Below are 16,880 nucleotides of genomic sequence, written 5' to 3' on the forward strand. Positions count from 1 at the left end.
GCTTGATAATGAAAAAGGAAGATAAAAGAAGAGTTAATAACTTGGAAATACGTTGCTGGTAAATATTGGGTATTCCTAGAATGGCCAGAAGAACAAACACATTTGCCTTGGAAGAAATGCAAACAGAATCCTCCTTAAAAGTGCAGATGGAAAGACTTTATCTCATATACTCAAGAATATTAACAGGAGGAAGTAGTCCCTTGAGAAATGCATCATGCTCTATAAAGTAGAAGGCAGAGAAAAAGCGGACGACTTTCAACAAGATAGAATAACACAGTGGCTGCAACAATGGGCTCAAATACAGCAACAATTATGAGGATGGCACAAGACCAAGCAGTGTTAATTCTGTTTTTAAAAGGCTCACAGGGAGTTGAAACGTAAAAACAACAATGTATAATATGAGTGGTGCAGGAGAGGGAGACAGGCACCAGACTTCAACCCGGTGAGCCAAGACATGAATGCAGCATACCAGCATGAAGCAGTGAACCAGTAGAGAGGTTCTACAGAGCTGCCCCAATCCCAGATACATGGACCCCCTCACCTTCCCCCCCCCCCCAGAAAAATGCACTACAGAGGGCATAACTGAAGCTACAACTTGGGAAGACGGGTGCATCTGATCAGAGTAAATGGGAGCAAATTGAGAGAAGAAAAGAGAGAGAGTGGAACACATCCTGGCCCATCAAGCCCCAAGGATGATATTCCTGCTCAGAGCAACCAATGCACAGAGAGGACCATTGAGCTGGCCCCACCATGAGACACAACATCCCTCACTGACCCATGGCACTCCTGGGGACAACACTGGAGACACAGTGAGGGAATTGTGCCCGATCTGACCCCACCACACCAGGGAAAAACACTAAGGGCATGCAACAGAGCAGCAAGGGGAGCAAAGCAATGAAGTCCCAGAAGAATACCAAAAATAGACTTTGGGACCAGAAAACTTTGAAAGGTCAAAAAAAAAGACCTGGAACAATTTATAGGCTTTTCTTTTTTGTCATTGGCTTTTGTTGTTGTTGTTGCTGTTGCTTTGTTTGTTGTTGTGCTTATTATTTTTTGCTTTGTTTTTGTGTTTATTATTGCTTTGCTAGATAATATAGGTGAGATAAACAATCAGGAGGAGAAAACAGCTTGGAATAATGGTTCAGGGGAGGCACAGGAGAAGGGGAGGCAAGAGAAAGGAAGGTGCGTGCCAACAAACCCAAGGACAAGGGAACAACAAGTGATCTAAAATCAATGGCGAGGAGGGAATAGGGTACCTGGTGGGACTTGATAAGTGCAATATAGCCCAGAGGAATTACTGAAAGCTGAAGGCTGAACATGATAGTGGGACAAGAGAAAAGTAAATGGAAATAGAGGCAAAGGGCATTTATAGAGGTCTAAATACAGGCATGTTCATATGTAAATATATTTATATATAATGATAGGGAAATAGGTCTATGTACATATATTTATATGTTAAGTATTAAGGTAGCAGACAGACTATGGGCCTCTACTCAAGTACTCTCTCAGCACAAGAACTCTTTGTTCTTATAACACTTAGTTCTATGATGCTCACCTTCCTGACACGATCACTGGAGACAAAATGGGTAAGAAAGCTGATGGTACCCGGCTATCAAAAAATATAGCATCTGGGGTCTTAAAGGCTTAAAGATAAGCAAGTGGCCATCCAACTGAGAAGCAAGAAAGCCCACATAGAAGAAGCACACCAATCTGTGTGATCATGAGGTATCAATGGGATCAGATATCAGTCATCAAAAACCCAGAACAAAAAATCATACCACACTGGTGCAGATAGGAGCTGGAGGCACAGGGAATCCAGGGTGGACGATACCTTCAGGACCAGGGGTGTGAGGGGCGATTCTGGGAGGGCAGAGGGTAAGCGGGTTGGAAAGGAGTAACCAATTACAAGGATCTACATGAAACCTCCTCCCTGGGGGACAGACAACAGCAAAGGGGTGAAAGGAGACGCCTGATAGGACAAGATATGACAAAATAATAATTTATAAATTATCAAGGGCTCATGAGGGAGGGGAGAACGGGGAGGACTTGATGCAAAGGGCTTAAGTGGAGAGCAAATGCTTTGAAAATGATTAGGGCAAAGAATGTACAGATGTACTTTACACAATTGATGTATGTATATGTATGGATTGTGATAAGAGTTGTATGAGTCCCTAATAAAATGTTAATTAAAAAAGCATATCAATGTGAATGAGGGTAATGGTGGAGGGGAGACCTAAAGTCCATCTCTAGACTATTGGACATCCCCTCCCAGAAGAGTCACAAGGAAGAGATGAGCCAGTCAGGGTGCAGTATAGCACCAATGAAAAATATAACTTTCCTCTAGTTCTTTAATGCACACACACACACATACACACTATCATGACCCAAATTTTACCTTACAAAGCTGCCTAGACCAGAGCATGTACACTGGTACAGATGAGAGCTGGAAACAGGGAATCCAGGGCAGATAAACCCCTCAGAACCAATAATGAGAGGAGTGATACCAGGAGTGTAGGGGGAAGGTGGGGCAATGATCTACATATAACCAGGAGTGTAGGGGCAATGATCTACATATAACCCCCTCCCAGGGGGACAAACAACAGAAAAGTTGGTGAAGGGAGACAGTGGTCAGTGTAGACCATGAAAAAAGTTATAACTTATAAACGATCAAGGGTTCATGAGTGAGGGAAGGTGGAGGAGGGGGAGAAATGAGATGATCCCAAGGGCTCAAGTAGAAGGAAAACATTTTGAAAATGATAACAACAACATGTATAAATATGCTGGACACAATGGATATATGTATGGACTGTGATAAGAGCTGTAAGAGGCCCCAATAAAATGATTTATTTTAAATCGTGTGAGTGATGGTGTTTCTTTGAAAATGACATAAAGATGACTGTTCGTGAGGTGGAATATATGAATTAAGGCAAAATACTAATCAAACACCTAATTCTGCATAATTGTGTGCAAGATATTTTTATTCACTTTTCAGTTTGTTAGCAATTCAGTCTGTCTCAATACTGTCCTCTCTTTTCCATTCAGGACACTATGGTTATTCAAACTAAATGGATGGTTTTTCTTATATATAGAAAATAAGTTACCATTTCTCAGAAGTTATACAAAGGAGTTCTACTAGGTGTGTAATATTCAGTAAAAGGAAAAGAAGTCCCTATTAATGATAGTACTAGAGGCTCTAAGTCAATTAACCCACACACCCCAATTCAAGGTATGTCTTTACCATCTGATTCCAGGTTATACCAAATGAATCATCACAACCAACCTTTTCCTCCTCACTGGACCCTACCACCATCATTATTAAACCACTCACTCCTGAGTCATGGTGTATTCTTTTCTGCTGCAGTGTCTTTGTATTGTAATCTGTTTCTTTTCAGTGATTGAAACAATATGCAGTGTGACCAGCACATAGTGGGCATTCATTCAACTTCAGCTCTTTTTCTGAGCTTTTACTTTTCCTGTTTCACTGAAGGAATGAGTGAATGAACAAATGAATTAATTATTCCCTGCTACACGTCTGTTTTTGCTGTCCCTCGATTACATGGCCGAACATGCCAGCAAACATCAAATAATGCACACCTTCTTGGTTTGTTTGCAAATTGTGCCCTACTTTCTACATGAAATATTTTCTTAAAGGCTGCTGTGCCTATTTCATAAAGATGTTCCTGTAAAACTATAATTCATTGAAAGAAAGAACCTGCAGGGGTGTATGAATTGGCAAGCAAATGTAGAAGATGTATATTATTTGTACTAAAATATGGTAGAGAGCTTGAATTTTTGTTTAGACACAGAGACTATTTGGATTCTGCTGATCCTAAAATAAAATTCCTGAGAAACCGAAAGGCCCCGCCTAGACTGAATAATTTAGGTCATGTTGAGACCTCATTGAAATAACCTGTGGTCGTGGGCATCAAGGACCCGACTGTAGGTAGAAGTGGGACGGTAGGAAGCAGTTGCTCCAGAGAGGTTTCTGGACAGAAAATGCTCTTTCCACTGTTTACACTTCTCTTCTTCATAATCTTGGTTCTGTCGCTGATTTTTTTTCTGTCTCGGTCCCCCGTGGCTCATCTGACGATCCTGGAGAGTGTTAACTGGTTGTCTCTCTGCTTTACCAATCATACTGACAGATCAGGTGTGAGATCAGGTCTCAAATACCTTTCCTTCCTACCAACTTGTTTCTCTGCCTGTCATCTCTGAGAGGAGTCTCAGAGGTCTGTCTGCGTGTAGCTGCTTTTCCCTATTCTAACTGCCGTTCTCTGCATTCTCCCAATGCCTTTTTGATCCCACACATCCCTGTTAGAGCACGAGTGAAATTTCTTTTTCTACTACTGAAGCGCAGACGCTTGATCCTGGGACTGCTGATTAAAACCCAAATGCCACGTCCTCATAGAAACTAGCTTTTGTCAGAGTGGGAATAATGGGAAAGAATAGAATCTCTAGTACATTTGGGGTCAAACTGACATTTTGTAGACTGACAAAGGATCCCAACTACAATTTAAATCATTGACTCAGAAATGTATTTGATTTGAAAAATTAGTTATTGCCTTAGGGAGAGACCTACCTTAGGGAACAAAACCCATTTGTAAATTTGAAATCCTCTGAAACTTCGTGTGTAATCTGGATCATGTGTTCTATCCAACATCAATCCTACTAGTGTGGGTCCTCATGTTCTAAGCAAAGTTCAAAGTAAAGACATCAAAGCGAGGCATTAGTATATAGTAATGGCATATCTCAGGACTTACCAAAAACCACAGATGCTATTTATAGAAAGGCATGAGAATTCCGTAAGAATTAATTGTGCTCATAAAGAATCTGTACATGGGCCAAAGGCAGTTATGTGACCAGAACAAGGGAGGAGAGTATGACGTAAAATCAAGAAAAGTGTGCATCAATGTTTTATCCACTCACCATAGTTGTTAATTCTGTTTACTGAGCAAATAATTAGAGAAACTCGATTATATGAAAAAGAATGTGTGACATGAGGATTGGACAAAGGCAAGAGAAATTTTAGGCAGGAAGGTACAGATGTGAATATTACGGCATCTGTCTAAGACTGGCGCTCAGATTGGGGCCTCTCCGTGGACTCGAGTTAGAACACCCAAAGGAAGGACATGCTCTACACAGCTCAAGAGAGAAGCAGTGAAGAAAGAATCCAGCCTGTAGTTGCAATATTGAAAGATGCCATTGGGAAAATATGGAAAAATGCAGGAAGCATCAAGAGAAGATGCAAGGAACACACAGAGACACTGTACTACAAAGAATTGGTATCCAACTCCTTCATGAGGTAGTGTACGATCACAGGTTGTGGTGCTGAAAGGAGCCCATGCTGCACTGAAGGCTTTAGCAAAACATCAAGATACGGTCAATTGAACTTATTTGACAATCTGATGAAACACTGTAAACACTCACCTCTGCCAAGAAGTTTGAAAGACAACTATTTGGTCAACCAACTACATTTGTGCTCATTCAAAAGATAGGTGTCTAACCTGTCAAACAATATCATTCCTATCACGTGTAAGAAAAATTTTTTCTGAAGCTAATTCAACAATGATTGCAGCAGTACATCAACAGGGAGCCGAGAGAAATTCAAGCCAGGTGCAGAAATGGATGCAGAAAAATGGATATCATTGTTAATGTTAGAAGGATTTTGTTAGGAAGCAAAGAACACCAGAAAGATGTTGTCTTGTGTTTAATTGACTCTGCAAAAGCATTCAGCTGTGTGGGTTATAACCGACTATGAATAATATTTGAGAATGGGACTTCCAGAACACTTTATTGAGTTCGTGGAAACTTGTGTATTCACCAAGATGCTGTCATTTAAACAGAACAAGCAAAGACAACATAGTTTAAAATCATGAAAGGTGTGTATCAGTGCTGTAACCTTTCATCATACTGTTTCAACACGTATGCTGAGGAAATAGTCTGAGATGTTGGATTATATGAAGAAGAATGTGACATCAGGATTAGTAAAAGGCTTCTTAACAACCTAGCATATGCAGACGACACAACCTTGCTTGCTGACAGTGGGTAGGACTTGAAGTGCTTGGAGGTGAAGAACAAGAATTGCAGGCTTCATTATGGATTACAATGTAAAGCAAAGAAACCCCAAATCTTCCCAATTGGATCAATATGGAACACTGTAATAAAGAGACACCGATTTTAAGTTGTCAAGGATTTCATTTTGCTTAGATTCACCATTAACGCTCATGGAAGCAACTGTCAAGAAAGCAGACAGTGTATGTAGCACTGGGCAAATCTGCTTCACAAGAGTTCTTGAAAATGTTGAAGAGCAAGGAGGTCACTTTGGGAACTAAGATGCGCCTGACCCATGCCATGGTATTCTTCATTGCCTCACATGCATGTGAAAGTTGGACATGGACTACAGAAGACCAAAGAAGAATCGATGCATTTGAATGGTGGTGCTGGCCAAGAATATTCTAGGTAACATCGACTGCTAAAAGGACAATCTTAGCTGTCTTGAAAGAAGGATGGTCAGAGTGCTCCTCAGAGGCTAGAATGGTGACACTTCATCCTACATACTTTGGACATGTTTCCAGGACAAACTAGTCCCTGGAAGACATCGTGTATGGTAAACCAGAAGGACAGGGAAAAAGAAGAAGACCGTCAATGAGATGGATTGATGTGGTGGCCTCAACAACAATTCTAAGGAAGGCACAGGGCTGAGCAGTGTTTTGTTGTGTTGCACATAGGGCCACTGTAAATGGAACGGACTCAGTAGCACCTAACAGCAACAAGTAGCATCTAAAAACTAAACCAGCATCTTCAACGGGAACGAATGAGATACCTAGTCTTACGGGTTAAATGTGCCAGGAGCATCTCTTTCTTCCAAACACCTTTTTATTGTGTTCCACATGACCAAAATGAAAAAAATATTGCTGAGAAAGAGATGACTAATGAGTCATAAGAACCTCCGTATCAGAAAGAGGCATCAGATGAGGGAAGATGCAAACTGAGGTTCCAGAAGCAAGTCCACATTCTAGTACTGGCTCTTCACATCCTGGGTCCACCCTGCATTTGCACATCAAAAAGGCTCCCGAGGACATGGCATGATTCCCAGGTCTTCTCTTTTCCTAGCGCACTGCCAAGACTCAAGCACAGAGCATTCTGTTTGCCTCTCTGTTGCCTAGCAACTGCCACCTCCTTGATTATCTGAGTTGTCATAGTTTCCCTGCAGCCAAGCTACCCTTAAATCAGGTCCATGGGGTCTACTAGGAAGAATGCGGTCATTGAGCCAAAAGACGAACTCACTTGTGAATGCACTCTCAGTAGGCGCTCAGAGTCAGGGTAGCAACAAGACTGATTTGATAAGGAACCAACTATGTAGTAGAAGGGAGGGGGAAGAAAGAAATTCCAATAATTCTGAATGTCTTAGAATGAACAGACATAGAGAGGTGGAGACAGAGATCCAGGAAAAAAGGAAAGGGGAAACAGAAAAACAACAAAATATGTAAAATGGCATATAAGTCTACTTAAATATTACAAGTTAGGATTTTAAATGCATATTACAATAGTAGCTTGTTCATAAAATCATTCCCCCATTTTTAGTACTTTAGTATGAAAATTAATCTTGTCAAGCACAAAGAAAAAAAAACCAAGTCCTTCAAAAATCTGAAAACTTCCTAGATTTCATAGGCATTTCCTAGTGTTCCTAGATATAGCTCAAGAGTTATAGTTATTAAATTTAAATTTAATAACATTTAAAACTTTGAGAGATTCTGTTCTCTGCCAGGTAAGACAAAGACCAAGTTATTCAGATGATCTACTGCCTCCGACAGTTTCCAAAAGTCCAGGGTAGAGATCAGAATGCTCTTGTCCTACCTCGAAGGGCATCAGCTGGAGTACATTCTAGCTCCCGTGGTTAAACCCAATCCGGTGTCTCCATGTCTCGGGGAGGAGCAGTGAGTTCAGAGTCTACATCTGTCCATTGAAGACCTTCAATGTCTTTATCTGCTGGAAAAGCGCCCCTATGCATCTTTCTTCTGCTAACTCAGGGACATTGAATCTTATTTTATGATTCGGCATCTTTGACACGCCTACCAAAATCAGTTAAGGTTCTCATGCCAGTCGAAATGTCCCTGGTTCTTTTGGTCTCTGTGAGTTTTTGTTCAAATCACTTTTTTGTTTTGTTTTTATTAAACAGTCACCTTTTAAAAACACCATCACAACCATTGCTTATTTAGTCAATGAAACATAACATAGATAGATAGATAGATAGATAGATAGATAGATAGATAGATAGATAGATAGATAGATAGATAGATAGATAGATAGATAAACCTTTCAGTTATAGTGTAACTGGTACAAATGAGAGTTGTAACAGGAAACAGGGAGTAAGAGAGGAGAAAAGGAAGGAGAGGGAAGTAAGTATGTAATGTTGTTGTTACTTGGTGCCGTTGAGCCAGTTCTGATTCATAGTGACCCCTTGTACGAGAGAAGGAAACATTGTCCGGTGCCGCGCAATTCTCACCATTGTCCTTAGATGTGAGTCTGTTGTTGCAGCCACTGTGTCAATCCACCGGGTCCAGGGCCTTCCTCGTCTTTGGGGGACCCCTCGATTTTACCTAGCATGATGTCCTTCTCCAGAGACTGGTCTCTCCTGACAACTTGTCCACAGACACAACCTCACCATCTGTTGAGGAGCATTCTGGCTGTGCGTCCTCCAAGCCTGACCTGCTTATTCTGTGACAGTCCGTGCTGCTTTCCACACTCTCTCCGGCACACACTGCACATTCATCGATTCCGCTTCACTCTTACTTATGCAATGGCCAGCTTTGACGTGACTATGAAGCAAATGAGGAGAACATGATTTGGGTCAGGCACACCTTAGTCCCCAAATAACCTCCTTATTTTTCAACACTTTAAAGAGGTCTTGTGCAGGAGATTTACCTAATGCAATGCATCATTTGACCTCTCAATTGCTGCTTCCACGAGCATCGATTGTGACTCCAAGCACGTTGAAATCCTTGACAACTTCAGTTTTTTCTCTGTTCATCATGATGTTACCTTTTGGTTCGGTTGTGAGGGTTTGGGTTTTATTTACATTGAGTTGTAATCCATACTAAAGGGCTGCAATTGGTGATCTTCATCAGCAAGGCCTTCAAGTCCTCCTCACTTTCAGCAAGCAAGCTTGTGGCATCCACATATCAAAGATTGTTAAGGAGCCTTCCTCCAGGCCTGACGCAGAGTTCTTCGGATAGTCCAGCTTCTCAGAGTACAGACTGAATAAGTATGCTGGGTAGGTAGCACCCTGAGACCCAGCTTTCATCAGTGTGAACCCTGCAGTCTTCTCTAGCTCTGTTTGCAGCTGTCTCGTGTTGTATACAGTATGTATGCATCAGTCTCCTTATCATTTCACCAATTAAAGAATATCTTGGTGACATACAATTTTGGCACTTATGACTAAAACGTTATGGCACAGGCCAACTTTTGTTTGGACATGTTTTCAATTCATTTGGGTAAGTTTGTGTTTCTCCAAAATCTTTAGCACTAAACCAATATCATGATAATCAGAGAAAAATTGACATTGTCAAGGATTAATTTTAGTTGGATCCACAATCGATTCCCAGAAAAGGAGCAGTTAAGAAACTAAATAATTTATGTCTTTGGACAAATCTTCTGCAAAGGAACTCTACAAAGTGTTAGAAAGCAAATATGTCACTTTGCAGACTACGGGGTGTGCCTGATCCAAGCCTGGATAATTTCATTTGCAAGTGAAAACTGGACAGTGGATAAATAATACAGAAGAAGAATCAATACCTATGAATTACAATGTTATCAAAGAAAATGGACCGCCAGAATATTATACAAATCTGTCTTAGCAGCAGAGGCGGAATGCTTCATAGAAGTGAGTTGGCCAGGCTCATTTCATAACTTTGAACATGGCATCAAGAGGAGCCAGTCCTTGGAGAAGGCCATCATGCTTAGGCAAGTAGAGTCATAATAAAATAGGAGGACCCTCCTGCTGATGGATGGACCCAGTAGTTGTAACAATCAGCTCACATACAGAGAGGATATGAGGATGGTGCAGGACGGGGAAGTGTTTTGTTGGGTTGTACACAGAGTCGGAGTCGACTGATTGGGCAGCACCGAACAACAATGACATGGTTCGCTTGAAGTTTTTATTTTCTGTTAATAGTAGAAGTTATTTCCTGTGTTGCTTTTAAAATTCAAAGCTTATTTTCTTAAAAAAAATTGATAGTTCTTTTTTTCTTTTCCTGAGGAAATAACCAAGAACGTAATCAATTACTTAAAAATAATAGCGAGGTTGGTCAATTTACATAGCTATCAGTCCTAAAGCCCTTGCTTTCTCCCTTTAAAAATTGTACTTCAGGGAAAAAATGTCAATTAAAATGCTGGGTGTTTTTCTTTATCAAAATAATACATATGTATAGTTAAAAATTCATATGTAAAAGGCTTATTAAAAACAGTAGTGTTTATAGCTATAGTATATATAATTTAGCATTTGCTTTAATATTTTCCTACACATCTTTCTACTTCCCCACATAGCTGTGGTAAGTATATTTAGCACACTTTACATTATAATATTATTATGTAATATACTGAAATTAATGGCAACCGCATTATCATTCACTATTGAGGCAAGTCATCTTATATGATTTTGCTCGCTTTCTTTTTTATTATTTCTTATTATAAATAAATCATTTTATTGGGGGCTCTTACAGCTCTTATAATAATCCATACATCAATTGTATCAAGCACATTTGTACATATGTTACCATCATCCTTTTCAAAATATTTTCTTTCTGTTTGAACCCTTGGCTTCAGCTCCTCTTTTTTTTCTCGCTCCTTAACCCTCCCACCCTCATGGACACCTGATAAATTATAAATTATTATTGTCATATCTTGTACCTCCCACTTTCTTGCTTCGTCCACGTTACTGGGGTTCATCCCCTGGGGAGTGGGGAGGGAAATTATACATCATTGTAGTCAGTTCCTATTTCTCCGCTTTCTCCGCCCACCTTCCCTCTCCCCTTAGGGTATCTCTATTACCATTGCTGTTGGATTCCCTGAGTTGAGAGCTCTTATCTGTACCAGTGTACATGCTCCAGTCTCCAGAATTTGTAAGGTAGAACTGGGGTCATGATAGAGAGGAAGCATTAACCCTATAACGCTGAGCGCGATGTTTTCATAACATTTAATTAAATGTTTATATTAATATATATATTGATAACTATGAAAGTAATGAATAAAAACAAAATTTTTTCCTGAAATTAAAAATTCAGTTGTCATAGGGTTAAAGAACTAGAGGAATGTTGTGTGTTCCATCATGCCGTTTTGCACCCTGGCTGTCTCATTTTCTCCTTGTGACCCTTCTGTGAGGCAATGTCCAATTATGTACAGATGGGCTTTGGGTCTCCATTCCTACTCCCAGCATTTGAATTGATATATTTGTTTGTTTGGGGTCTTCTGATGCCTGATACCTTATCCTGTCAACACCTTGTGATCACACAGGCTGGTGTGTGTGCTTCTTCCATGTGGGTTTTGCTGCTTCCTTGCTAGATGGCCGTTTGTTTAGCTTTAATCCTTTAAGACCCCAGGTGCTATATCTTTTAATAGCCAGGCAACATCAGCTTTCTTCACCACATTTGATTATGCACCAATTTTGATTTCAGTGATCCTGTCAGGAAGGTGAGCATCGCAGAATGCCAGGTTATTAGAACAGTGTTCTTGCGTTGAGGGTGTACTGGAGTAGAGACCCAATGATCATCTGCTATCTTAATGCTTAACATTTAAATATATGTTTATAGCCCTAGATCCCTATCATTATATATTGATGTATTTACATATATGCATGCCTAAATTTATGCCTCAATAAATGTCTTTTGCCTCCTAGTTCTTTCCTTCTGTCCCCTGTCCCACTAATATGCTTGACCTTTCTTGGGCTCTCAGTACTTTCAGCTACATTGCACTTGATCAAACCCCATCAGGCATTCTACGCTCTCCTTGCCATTGATTTTAGATCTCTTTCTATTGTTCCCTTGTCCCTGGATTTGTTGACTCCCTTCCTCCTCTCCCATGTGCCCCCCAGAGCCAGCCCCATTGCTTTCTCCTCTAGATTGGTTATCCTATCTATCCTATATTCATGGATAGACATGAGAAAAAGAAAAATGAAAGAAAAAAAGGAAATAAAGAGGAAACAAACAGCACACACACACACACACAAACACACACACACAAACACACACACACAAACACACACACACACACACAACCTATAAATAGTTCTGTCTGCTGATCCTTCAGAATGTTTTCCAATCTGGTCTGGTGAAGAGCCACGCTCTGCCCACTGATTCCGCGGTCTATTTGGGGGATTCCTCGGTGCTTCGTTGTTTTGCTCCCCTTATTGTTCTGCTGTGCTCCCTTGGTGGTTAGCTCTGGAGGTGGGGATGGTGTTCAGTGCTCTCTTTCTTGAGTAAAGTTTTGTTCTTCCTAAAGTTTCTGTCCTCCATTGTACGTGTGTCTCTTCTTCTTCACTCTAGTAAATATATTTATATGTTGGCTTGGTCTGTCTTTTATTTTAATTTTGTATATATACATACTGATAACTATGAAAATAAAGAATAAAAATAAAGATTATTTTTCCTGAAATTAAAAATTCAGGCATCATAGGGTTCAGGAACTACAGGAATATAAGCATATTTTAATATAATAATTTTTCTTGAATCTATGGTGATCTTTGCCTTTGTTCATATTGACATGTGAAGTAATAACATTCTGAAAGAAAGTCTGAGAGTCATAGGGAGCTCTCCAGATTTGTATAGTACTACCACTGAATGGTGTTTGTGGAAGTTTTTTGTTGTTGGTTTGTTTCCTGGAGCATGTGGTGTTCGGGACATTCCTCTAGTCTCCACTAATCTCCTGGGCATGTGTTTATGTGTGTGTATTACCCTGGCTGCTGTTATTTGAACGAAGTAGCTACTGGCCCCATTATTGAGTGTGCAGATTGCCACTTAATTCCTCTGTGTTGAGAATCAAGCTCCTGTTTTTAGCCAGAGATACTTGAGCTCAACCAACAGACTTCCAACCATCTGTTTCAGCCTCAGTCTTTTTAAGGCTGAGAAGAACTTGCGGTTCTCCACACACAGAAACATGCACGCACAAGCACACATGCACTCCGCCCCCCAGGAGCACATCTCTGGTTGGTGCCCCCTCCCAAGACCTGAGCCTATCGCCGAACCTCCATGCACTTCCCATGGAAATGACCATGTTTAAGAGGGAGTACATCCTGAATTTAAAAACTGGTGATGCTTACATTAAAAGATTAGTGAAATACAAATGAACACTACTCTTTTATGCTAAAGTATATTTCACTTTTAGGTAATAAATTTCAAAGAACTGGAACTTTAATTTGAACTGATCTTAATACTGCTTCTTCATAAATTAGTTCAAAATAATAAATGTTTATTAAATTTTCTTGTTTTTCCAGCGTGAACCTACTTTTATAATGAGAAAAATTGAGTCTATATATACGTATAAAATCGTTCTAATTTTTCATTTAAATAAAAATAATCAAGAAGCAATAATTCAGCAGTCAACTCAATAAATAAAATAAGAGAAATTCTGTCAACAATACCAAATCCAAACTTACTTCATAATTTATAGATAAAGGCACTATGTGAAAATCTGTGAAATTATATGAATAGATAGTCATGAAAACCATTTTCTATAAAAGGTATATTTTGTATAAAGTTACTTTCATGGGAATAATATCCACAGAAATTAAAGATGAATGCAAACTAGACAAGTAAACAAAGCTAAAAGAGGCGACTCCTGAAATGAATGGTATCCGTGCCCTACATACACCCTGAAAATAAAAGATACCACCACATTTAAATTCTGATTCAATAAACTATGGTGTTACATAGCTACAGAAAATACATTGCAGTAAGGAACCATGCATATTAAAAATATAATAGAATTTGAAATCTTGGTAGAGTATAATGAAAGTTATAGACAACAAGACATGGCACAATAAAAGTCTGCTTCTCATAAATATCTGACTCAAAGTAAAGTTTAAAAAAAGGATTAATATAAGGAAGAAAAGGGGAGTGGGGGTATGGGGCACTAACCCACCCAAGGGGAGGGTATTGTTTATACCTCCAGAGGGAAAGAGGGGCCAGACTTCAACCCAGTGTCTCAGTGGAGAGGTCTGGGAGGCTGACCCCAGTACCAAAAACTAAGTGGATTCCTGCCACTCCCCCCAGAAGAATTTGTTTCAAAGGACGACATTGATTCTGCAGCTCCGGGAGATGGGCATATCTGATCAGAGCACACGGGAGCAGATGAACGGGGAGGAGGAGAGAGTGGAACACAGCCTGGCCCACCAGGCAGTGAGGATGATGTTCCTGAGTAGAGCAGCCCGTCCACAGAGAGAACATGGCTGGCCCCACTATGAGAAATGATGCCAATCAGTGACTAAAGGCCTTACAGGGGACAGCACCGGAGACACAGTGTGGGAATTGCACCTGACCTGATCCCACCACACCTAGGCAAAGTGCTGGGGGAGTGCAGCAGAACAGCGGGGGGGATGGGGTGGCAGGGTCCCCAGGGAGTGCTGGGGGTGGACTTTGGGGCCAGGGCGTGGTGCCCCAACAGACTGGACTTGAAAACACTTCTAAGGGTCAAAGAACGATCCTTGAACTGACTACAAGCTTTTCTTTCTTGATGTGTTTTGTTTTGTTCTTTGTCAGTGGCTTGTTGTTGTTGTTTTGTTGTATACTGTTGCTTTGTTTTCCTCTGTCTTGTTTTTGTGCATGTTATTATCTCCACAGGTCTGTCTAAATAAGATAGGCTGGATGAACTGTCTGGAGGAAAAACAATGGGACCGACAGTTCCGGGGGGACTTGGGATAGGGGGAGGTAGGGGGTAAGGAAGTAGTGTTAACAAACCCAAGGACAAGGGAACAACATAGCATCCAAATTGGTGGTGATGGGGGAGTGGCAGGCCTGGTAGGGAATGATCAAGGGTAAAGTAACGTAAAGAAGAGTTATAGCTGTAATCCAGGTGGGGACGGAGCATGATAGTGGGGCAGGAGGAAAGTCAAGGGAAGTAGAGGAAAGAGCTAGGAGGCAAAGGGCATTTATAGAGGTCTAGACAAAGACATGTACTTGCAAATATATATATGGAAATAGATCTATGTGCCTATATTTATAGGTTTAGTATTAACATGGCAGAAGACCTTGGGCCTCTACTCAAGCACTCCCTCAATGCATGAATACTTTCTTCTATTAAATTGGCATTCTACGATGCTCACCCTCCCGACACAACCACTGAAGCCAAAGCGGGTGAACAAGCAAATGTGTTGAATAAAGCTGATGGTGCCCGACTATCAAAAGAGATAGCATCTGGGGTCTTAAAGGCTTGAAGGTAAGCAAGCAGTGGCTATCTAGATCAGAAGCAACAAAGCCTACATGGAAGAACACACCAGCCGGTGTGATCACGTGATCCCGAAGGGATCAGTTATCAGGCATCGAAGAACAAAAGATCATATCATTGGGTGCACACCTCCATGACATGATCGCTGAGGACAAACGGGTGCTTAGGCAAATGTGGCAAAGAAAGTTGATGGTGCCCAGCTATCAAAAGAGATAGTGTCTGAGGTCTTAAAGGCTTGAAGGTGAACAAGCGGCCATCTAGCTCAGAAGCAACAAAGCCCACATGGAAGAAGCACACCAACCTGTGCAATCACGAGGTGTTGAAGGGATCAGGTAGAATGCATCATCATCATCATCCAAAAAAAAAAAATAATCTTACCATAGTGAATGAAGGGGGAAGTGCAGAGTGGAGACCCAAAGCCCATTTGTCAGCCACTGGAGAGCCCCTCACAGAGGGGTCTAGAGGAGGAGATGAGTCCGTCAGGGAGCGACATAGCACCGATGAAGAATACAACTTTCCTCCAGTTCCTAAATGCTTCCTCTCCCCACCCCCTACCATGATCCGAATTCCACCTTGCAAGTCTGGATAGAGCAGAGGTTGTACACTGGTGCAGATAGGAGCTGGAGGCACAGGGAATCCAGGGTGGATGATACCTTCAGGACCAGGGGTGTGAGGAGCGATAACTGGGAGGATAGAGGGTGAGTGGGTTGGAAAGGGGAACCGATTACAAGGATCTACATGTGACCTCCTCCCTGGGGGGTGGACAACAGAAAAGGGGGTGAAGGGAGACACCTGATAGGGCAAGATATGACAAAATAATAATTTATAAATTATCAAGGGCTCATGAGGGAGGGGGAAGCGGGGAGGGAAGGGAAAAAAGAGGACTTGATGCAAAGGGCTTAAGTGGAGAGCAAATGCTTTGAAAATGATTAGGGCAAAGAATATACAGATGTGCTTTATACAATTGATGTATGTATATGTATGGATTGTTGTGGACGCCATTACAAGATGGCGCTGGACCGCGCCCTTATCTTCAGGGTTAGTGATAACAAGTTATGCCACGCATGCGCTCAGTCTGGACTTTGACGCAGGAGAGCTTTGTGCCTATCTGAGAGAGCCCCGTCACCCCGAAGCATATATAAGCCAGGGTTTTTAGCCTGCCCGGGGTCTTCCATAGCTGACCTCGGATCTAGAGGCAGCTCTCAATAAACTCCGCTTATCACGCTATCAGAAGGATCCTGGTCAATTTGTCTCGTCGTGTGTCGCGTTCATCCTCTTATCTTCCGCCGTGGGAGGGTCGCGCATGACAGCTGGTGCCGAAAACCCGGGATTTCGAGTCCTTAACAAGGCGACGAGACGGTTGAGTGGAGACCCCTGAAAGGGAGGATTCAGAACTGATCAGCGCTGCGGAGAGGGTGAGTTCTGCAAGGCCACTGCTGTGTGAATGT

Source organism: Tenrec ecaudatus, chromosome 2 (genome assembly GCF_050624435.1).
Source record: "Tenrec ecaudatus isolate mTenEca1 chromosome 2, mTenEca1.hap1, whole genome shotgun sequence".
Lineage (NCBI taxonomy): Eukaryota > Metazoa > Chordata > Mammalia > Afrosoricida > Tenrecidae > Tenrec > Tenrec ecaudatus.